The sequence below is a fragment of the Trichechus manatus genome, unplaced genomic scaffold (genome assembly GCF_000243295.1).
Source record: "Trichechus manatus latirostris isolate Lorelei unplaced genomic scaffold, TriManLat1.0 scaffold00067, whole genome shotgun sequence".
Classification (NCBI taxonomy): Eukaryota; Metazoa; Chordata; class Mammalia; order Sirenia; family Trichechidae; genus Trichechus; species Trichechus manatus.
Window position 1 is genome coordinate 8,131,287 of NW_004444003.1, and position 8,138 is coordinate 8,139,424.

Genomic DNA, 8,138 nt, shown 5'->3' on the forward strand with positions numbered 1-8,138 from the left:
GGATCACAACAGAGGGTTCTGGACAGAGCTGGAGAAGGATGTTGAACAAAATTCTAACTCACAAAAAAAGACCAGATTTACTGGCCTAAAGGAGACTTCAGAAACCCTGAGTGTATGACTCACAGACACCCTTTTAGCTCAGTGGTAAAGTCATTTCTGAGATTCACCGTTCAGCCGGGGATTGGACAGCCCCATAAAACCAAATGGGACTAATGAGGCACAGCAGTCCAAGGACAAGGTCCAGAAGACAGAAGGGGACAGGAAAGCTGGTGATAGGGAACCCAAGGTTGAGTAAGGATAGTGTTAATGTGTTGTGAGGTTGTTAACCATTGTCGTAGGGCAACATGTGTCCTGTAAATGAGAAACTATTTTGTTCGTTAAGCCTTCATCTAAAGTGAGAATAGCAGCACACTTGGAAGAGCATAGGCGATGTCACTGAACTGTGCATGTAGAAATTTTTGAAATGGTGTATGTTTGGCTATGTATATTTTCACCAATAAAAAAAAAAAAAAAACAACGAAAATGTTGAGAAGGGAAAGGGTTGACATCTTGTGGGGTTGTTAACCAATGTCGTAAAACAATATGTGTACTACTGTTTCGTGAGGAACTATTTGTTCTGTAAGCCTTCATCTGAAGTACAATAAAAAATAATTTATATACATATTGTTATATGAAATTAGTTGCAATCCCTATAATGTGACAGCACACTCCTGCTTTCCATCTCGGGTTTCCTGTGTCCATTCAATCAGTTCCTTTCCCTCTCTTCCTTCTCATCCTTCCTCCAGAGACTAGCTTCTCATTCAGTCTTATGTGTCTGATTGAACTAAGAAGCACACTCTTCATGAGTGTTAGTTTGTGTTTTATAATACAGCTTAATCTTTGAAGAGTAGGCTTTGGGAATGGTTTTAGTTCTGGGTTAACAGAATGTCCAGGGGCCATGGCTTAAAGTGTTTCTCCAGTCTCAGTCAGACCATTAAGTCTAGTCTTTTACATGAATTTGAGTTCTGCTCCCTATACTTTTCTCCCTCTCCATCAGGGACTTTCTGTTGCACTCCTTGTCAGAGTGGTCATTGATGGTAGCCAGACACCATCTAGTTCTTCTGGTCTCAGGCTGATGGAATCTCTGGTTTATGTGGCCCTTTTGTTTCTTGGGCTAATATTTTCCTTGTGTGTTTGGTGTTCTTCATTCTCCTTTGTTCCAAGTGGGTTGGGATGAATTAATGCATCTTAGATGGCCGCTTGCAAGCTTTTAAGATCCCAGACGTCACCCGATGAATTAATGCATCTTAGATGGCCACTTGCAAGCTTTTAAGAGCCCAGATGTCACCCACTAAAGTGGGATGCAGAACATTATAGGAATTATTAACTGAAGGAAATTTTTATTTCATTAAGTTAAATCTTTTCTGAAAATTGGGAAGAAACTTGAGACTTCCAGGTCGTTCTTTGCAAAAGAGACATTCCAGATGAATTATATTACTTTTAGTAGAGGTGCTGCTCAGGCTTTTATGGAACCAAATATTTTTCAAAGTTGTGAAAACAAAAAATTATTTCATGGTCTAAATCTCTGAAATAATATGAGGAAAGAATGTTTTTTAGAAGAAGATAATGTTTTAAAAAGTAATATAAGTAATATAGGGTCCCTGGCTGATGTAGAGCAGTGGTTAAGAGCTCAGCTCTTAACCAAAAGGTCAGCAATTCGAATCCCCCAGCCACTTCTTGGAAACCCTGTGGGGCAGTTGTACTCTGTCCTATAGCGTTGCTATGAGCTGGAATCAACTTGATGGCGATGAATATGGTTTCGTTTTTTTGGCACTAACCTAAAAGTTGGTGGTTTGAACCCACACAGAGGCACTGCTGAAGAAAGGTTTGGCAATCTGCTTCCATGAAGATTACAGCCAGGAAAACTCTATGGAGCAGTTCTACTCTGTTACATACGGGGTCACTATGAGTTGGAATTGACTCAGCAGCAATGTGTTTAAGTAATATATTCTGATTACAGAATCATGATTCAATACGTGGAGGAATTAGTCTGCATGTTCAGGGATAATTTGGATAACATTAAATTAGAAAAGAGAATATTAAAAAAAATGAAAATGATAACAAAGATGAGTAAGAAAAAATGGTGGAAAATCATAAGGAAAATTTCAGTATGCATAAAGGCAGATTGACTTGAAACTTACTAAAAAGCCAAAAATCAAACAAACATCAAAACAAAAACAAAAAAGCCCAGCAAACATAGATATTGCTGTATTAAATCCAGAGCAAAAAGAAAATTAAAGAAGTGATAGATTCACCATTTAGATGATCTAATCATGATTTACAACTACCTATTACTCTTAGGAAAAAGATTAAATTCATATACTAACTCATAAAGCCCTAAAAACCAAACCCCATTGCTGTCGAGTTGATTCTGACTCATAACAACTCTATAGGACAGAGTAGAACTGCCCCATAGGGTTTCCAAGGAGCAGCTGGTGGATTCGAACTGCCAACCTTTTGGTTAGCAGCCTGAGCTCTTAACCACTGAGCCACCAGGGCTCCGATTAAGCCCTACATGATCTAATTCTTGCCTAACTTTTTAACCTCATTTCCTGTCCTGTTCTTTGTTCTCTGGGCTCCAGTCTCACTGGCCCTCTTTCATTTCCTCAAGTGGACCATAAAAACCCATTGCTGTCTACTTGATTCTGACTCATAGTGACACTGTGGGGCAGAGTAGAACTGCCGCATAGGGTTTCCAAGGCTGTAATCTTTAGGGAAACAGACTGCCACATCTTTCTCCCTTGGAGTGACTGGTGGGTTTCAACCATCAACCTTTCTGTTAGCTGCCAAGTGCTTAACCTCTTGTGCCACCAAAGCTCCTTGAATAGAATATACTGCCTCCCAACTTAGGACCTTAGCAAAGGATGTCCTTTTTGCCTATAATGTTCTTCTATCCTCCTAATTTGCTACAGTTCTTCCACATTCTTCGTATTCCAACTAAAAACTTACTTGCTCCGATCTGAACAGATTTCCTCCTACGTAAGCATGCGGTTGTTTGTGCCTTATCTTCATAGCATTTATGATAGTTTGTAATTATATATTTTTGTAAGTATTTGATTAATGTCTGCCTCCTTTAGTAAACTGTAAACTCCTTGTATGTAGAGGCTATTTTCTGCATTGTATTTCTACCATTAATCTTAGTACCTAGCACAAAGTAAGAACTCAAAGATAATTGAGACATTAATGTATAACAAAGAGGGGGAGCTACACTCTTCTTAGTTTGAGTCAAACTTTGAATAATCAAACTAGAATGAATAAAATAAACAAGAAAGGGAACATGAAAACCCAAGATAGACTAAGGCAATAAGAAAACATCTATAATTCTGGTCCTCTTGCTTGGAAAATATCTTAAGAAACTGAAGGCGTTATCAGAGAGGCAGCGTGGAGGAATGAAAAGATTTGCTCTCCTCTGCCCATAACTTATGCATCATTGCCTCGCTTTCTGTTGTCTGCTGTATGTTACTATTATTTATTCCTTCCTTTTGCAATTTCTTTCACTTTTGCACAGCTTGAAGACACTCAATAAAGGATGACATCATGAGTGAACAAATCAACAAATAGTAGTAAGAGTTCTCATCACGTCCATGAACGCTACTTCATCCAAGAAAGAGAGTTTAAAGGGAAGTAATGATGCTGTCAGGATATACAACACTCCACAAATCTCAAGCAGAAGTCAAGAATATCACTGTGGTCATTTACTCTCCTTAATGGCATTGGCATGTCTCCCAGCGGGCAATGGCATTTAGCCATCCGGATGGGTGAGACTACTAGCTTAGAAAACATCTAATTATAACAAAAGATGAGTTCCCCTGACCATCGTCTTTCTGTGAGTCATGTGGCACATAGATAATGTCACCATGCTCCTTGAAAAGTTATTGAAGGTTTCTTTTTCATTTATTTAGATCCAAAGCTTAAGGAAAAAATTTTCCAGACCCTTATTCCTTTTTTGTTACCTTCCTGATTTAGTTTCATTGGCTAATAACCATTGTGACCCAAGCAGTCAGATTTGTAATAGTTAATAGAATATATCTTTATATATAATTTTAAATTATTTCACTCATCTTTATTCTATAAATTTGTTTAAAAAATTAAACTTTGCTTCCAGTTTATATTCTAGAGTCAATATTGCTTTGAGAAAAAATTTACAAATATAGAGTTACAGAAAAAAAACATAGTAATTAATGATATGCTTTCTTATTTGCCATATTGCACTATTTTAAAAAAATGGGTGGGATTATTTTACACACATGACCAGTTATATTTAATCATTTCTTTCTTTCTAGTAGAAAGTGCACAATTTCAAATGTTGCCCTCTATTAACTATGGCCAACCAATGGGTCATATTAAACCCAAGTGCAACTGATTCAACCACCCCAGAAGACATTTGTAAATTTCATGCGTAAATGCAATAACCTTTCTTTCTGGTTTGTATTTTAGATGGCAAAACTCCCTGGGGTGATAGGTTCTATACAAAGGTAAGATAGGGTGGCTCAAAGACACTTTTTATCACCTGCTTTTCCCCATAATGTATAGTAAGGATCCAGAGAAAAAACTTTATAGAAACACCAACAACTCAAGCTGATATATTCCACAGTGACTTATCTAGAAGTAGCTCGTGCACAGGATGAACTGCTCTTGAATTCGGAAGACTGATTACAGTTTCGGACAGTCGGGGTGGAATTGTTTCTGTGATAATAATGGCACAAGGCAGACAGCAGCTATTTTTAAAAGAACTGCCTGAAGGCCAGAGGGTTACTCTCGAGGGGAGAAAAAACAATCAGCATTTCTCTTCACTTTCTGAGTGTGAAGCCTTGACTTTTCCAGCCCTGCAAACTGTAAAAGCTAAACCTATGCAGATTGGTAAAATATGCCACAGAGAATAATAGGAAAAATGCAGCCATGCTATTCTGCATAGTGTACCATCTATAAATCTATAGTTAACATCTGAGCAGCTTCATGTAGTAAAAAGAATACAGAGTGCATAGAAAAGAATGTGTATCTAATTACCCTCACTTTATTGCATTTTTACCAGTTACTGTGTCTCAAAAAATGCATGTCCCTAACAACTCATTGTATAAATAATGCATAGTGGATTGGAAAACACATGCACAAATTAGTGATGCTAAATCCACAGTTCAAATTATAAGTACTTTGCATCTTCATATTCCTTTACTTTTGGAATTTGGATTTTATTTTTATTCATTTATTAGCAAACTCAGGCTCCTCCCTGCATTAATATGTTTCAAAAGTAAAGAGCATATCTCCAAACAACAATAAAAAACAAACAAAAAAATACTTCAGCCTGAAATAGAGTATTTGTCTTCCAAACAAGTTTAATTTGAAATAATCTAATATTCTATAAATGATCCCTCTTTTTCTCAAACCTCACACCAAATAGCAAGAAACACCCGTGAACAGAGAGACGAATAATCGGGAATTGGGGAAAATTTTATCAACATTCAGCTTATGCTTTTCAAAAGACTCAGGGAACTATTCATTCAGTAGAGCACTATCCTTTATTCAGTGTCATCTTTTCCACTCTTTCTTGCTATTAAAATGCCTAATCTCAAAGAAAGGAAAGTTGAGATAGAGATACTTAAGCTGGCAAAAGAGTTAAAAGCAAAGGTTAATGATGTCTGTCAGAAAAATTAGACATTTAAAAATCAGGTATTAAATGGAGTCACTTTCTGTATCATTCTGTTGTTCTGGGGAGCTGAACATGGTAGAATGAGAAATGACATCACACGCTCGTTCTAAATCTTCTGCAGTTTGGCTTTCTGTACTCTGTTTTCACTCATTTTAACAATCGAAACGAACTTTTGCCTTTTTAAAATTAGATTCTGTAATCATGACAAACATTTATGGAGTACTTATCTTCCAGCTTTAAAACACAATCTAAACACACACACATCAAATATATAATGATTTACTTTAAAAATCGGTATTGTCTACCAGTTCCTGGTCTATCTCGGTCATTGCTTTTACAGATAAACTTCTAGAAAGAATGTCTCCCTTCATTTTCTCTAATTTACTTGCTTCTCAATCATTCTTCAGTCTACTACAACTGAGCTTCTGTGCTCCAAACTAAAATTCAATGATGTGTTTGCCAAATACAATTGATAATAATAGATTTTGATGTATAAAAAAAAAAAGTACACAAGTACTACCTAATTCAGAAGTACTTCCCCCTCATACACTCTTTCCTCTCACCACCTCAAAGTTAAACACTTTCAACCATTTAGTGTTCATCTCCCTATTCCCTTCCCTGTGCATTTATATGTTTGTATACATAATATGAGTACCGCTGATGGCGGAGCGGTTAAGCAGTTAGCTGCTAACTCAAAGGTCAGCGGTTCAAACTCACCAGCTGCTCTGCGGGAGAAAGATGTGGCAGTCTGCCTCCTTAAAGATTTACAGCCTTGGAAACCCTGTGGGGCAGTTCTACTCTGTCACATGGGATCACTATGAGTCGGAATCAACTCGATGGCACCAAACACCAACAAGTAGATATAGGTGAATTAAACTGTTTTCTAGTACTTGTATTTTAATCACTTAATATATTTTGCAGCTCTCTCCATGTGGGCACATCAGAGGAGGCGGACGTGCTTCATTTTTAATGGTGATGGCATGGATGTTTCATGATGCATAGAATCTTGACATAAAATTGTCTGTGCAGCTAAATTTCCACAGCAATTTCATTAGTTAAGTAACTTGTCATTGTCCTCAATATTGTTTTGTCCACCACATATTTTCCCCACTACCACAAGAGTGAGTCATTTAAAATACAAATCTGATCATATGATTTCTCTGGTTTTATAAAAATATCCCCAGCTCCTAATCACCTACACTTGGATTAAAGGGTGTCCATCTTCTAAACCTGGCCTATTTCTTGGGATTATCTGCTGATCCTTCCATGCCTCCAACTCAAATTTTCTTGTTATATCAATTTTCTTGCAGATTTCCAAATATGCAAAACTGCATGTATTTGAACCCTTTGCTTGTTGGTGCTTCTGACTGGAACACTTTTATTCTTAGCTGCAGGGAAGCCTTCACTTAGCCCCACTCCTTAGCCTGGGTTCAGCACGGCTCTGCTAAGCACCGTACAATTATTTCAATATAGCACTTGTCATATTGTCAATGTGAGATTATTTTACTTTCTCCTCTAGACACAGACCTCCTCAAAAACAGAACTGGGACTTCCGGCAAAATGGCGCTGTAGGCAGAAGCACGACGCTGTCCCTCCACAGCAAAGATCCAAAAAACTAAGCCAAACAGAAAACAGCAATCCTGAAACCTTAAAACATCAATTAAAGAGATAAAGAACTCAGCCAAGCACCAATGGAGTGAGAAAACTGACAGAGAATGGAGAGCAAGGAGAGATTCATGCAGAGGTCCCCTATCAGCTAACACAGACCAGATCCGCCATCTTGGACTCCTATCAGAGACCAGCAAATAGGGGATATTAGAAAGCAGCTTCACCGAGCTTCCAGCGGGAGACAGAACAACTGGTAATTTGCGATATACGCCTTTCCCACCCCCTGCTCTTCTTCACCCCCACTCGGCCTCCTCTGCTTTCCATGGCCACAGTCTCTTGTCCGAGAAGCACCAGCTGCTCGGATTCCACCGGCCCGCAATGGCTGGCTCTCTGAGTGCCATTTGTTGTTACCTATTTTCCGCTTCTTTTGATTTCTTCCTTACCTCTCACCACCTCCCCCTCCTTTCGCTGAAATACCTGGGTCCGTGCGACATCTTTGCTTCTTCCAGAGGGGCTGCAGAGCACCATTTGAGTGTGGAACTGCTTCCCGGTCTGGGCTGCCACGCTGGTGGGATCCCGGGCTTTTTTGTTTGTTTGTTTTCTTTTCCTTTTCTTGATTTGGGGCCCTGTCTGGCCGGGTGGCACTGCGCTTCATGGAACATACCCCCTTGCCTTGTGCAGATGTGCAGGGGGATTCCTGAGAGCATTTCTTTCTTCGTGGGTTTCTTTTTTTTTTTCCCTGTTTTTTGGGGGGCTTTTCTTGTTCTTTTTATTTTTTTTTAATTTGTTTTGTTTTCTTTTCCCTCTTTTTCCCTTTTTGTCTTTCTTCATTACTCAGTTTCTC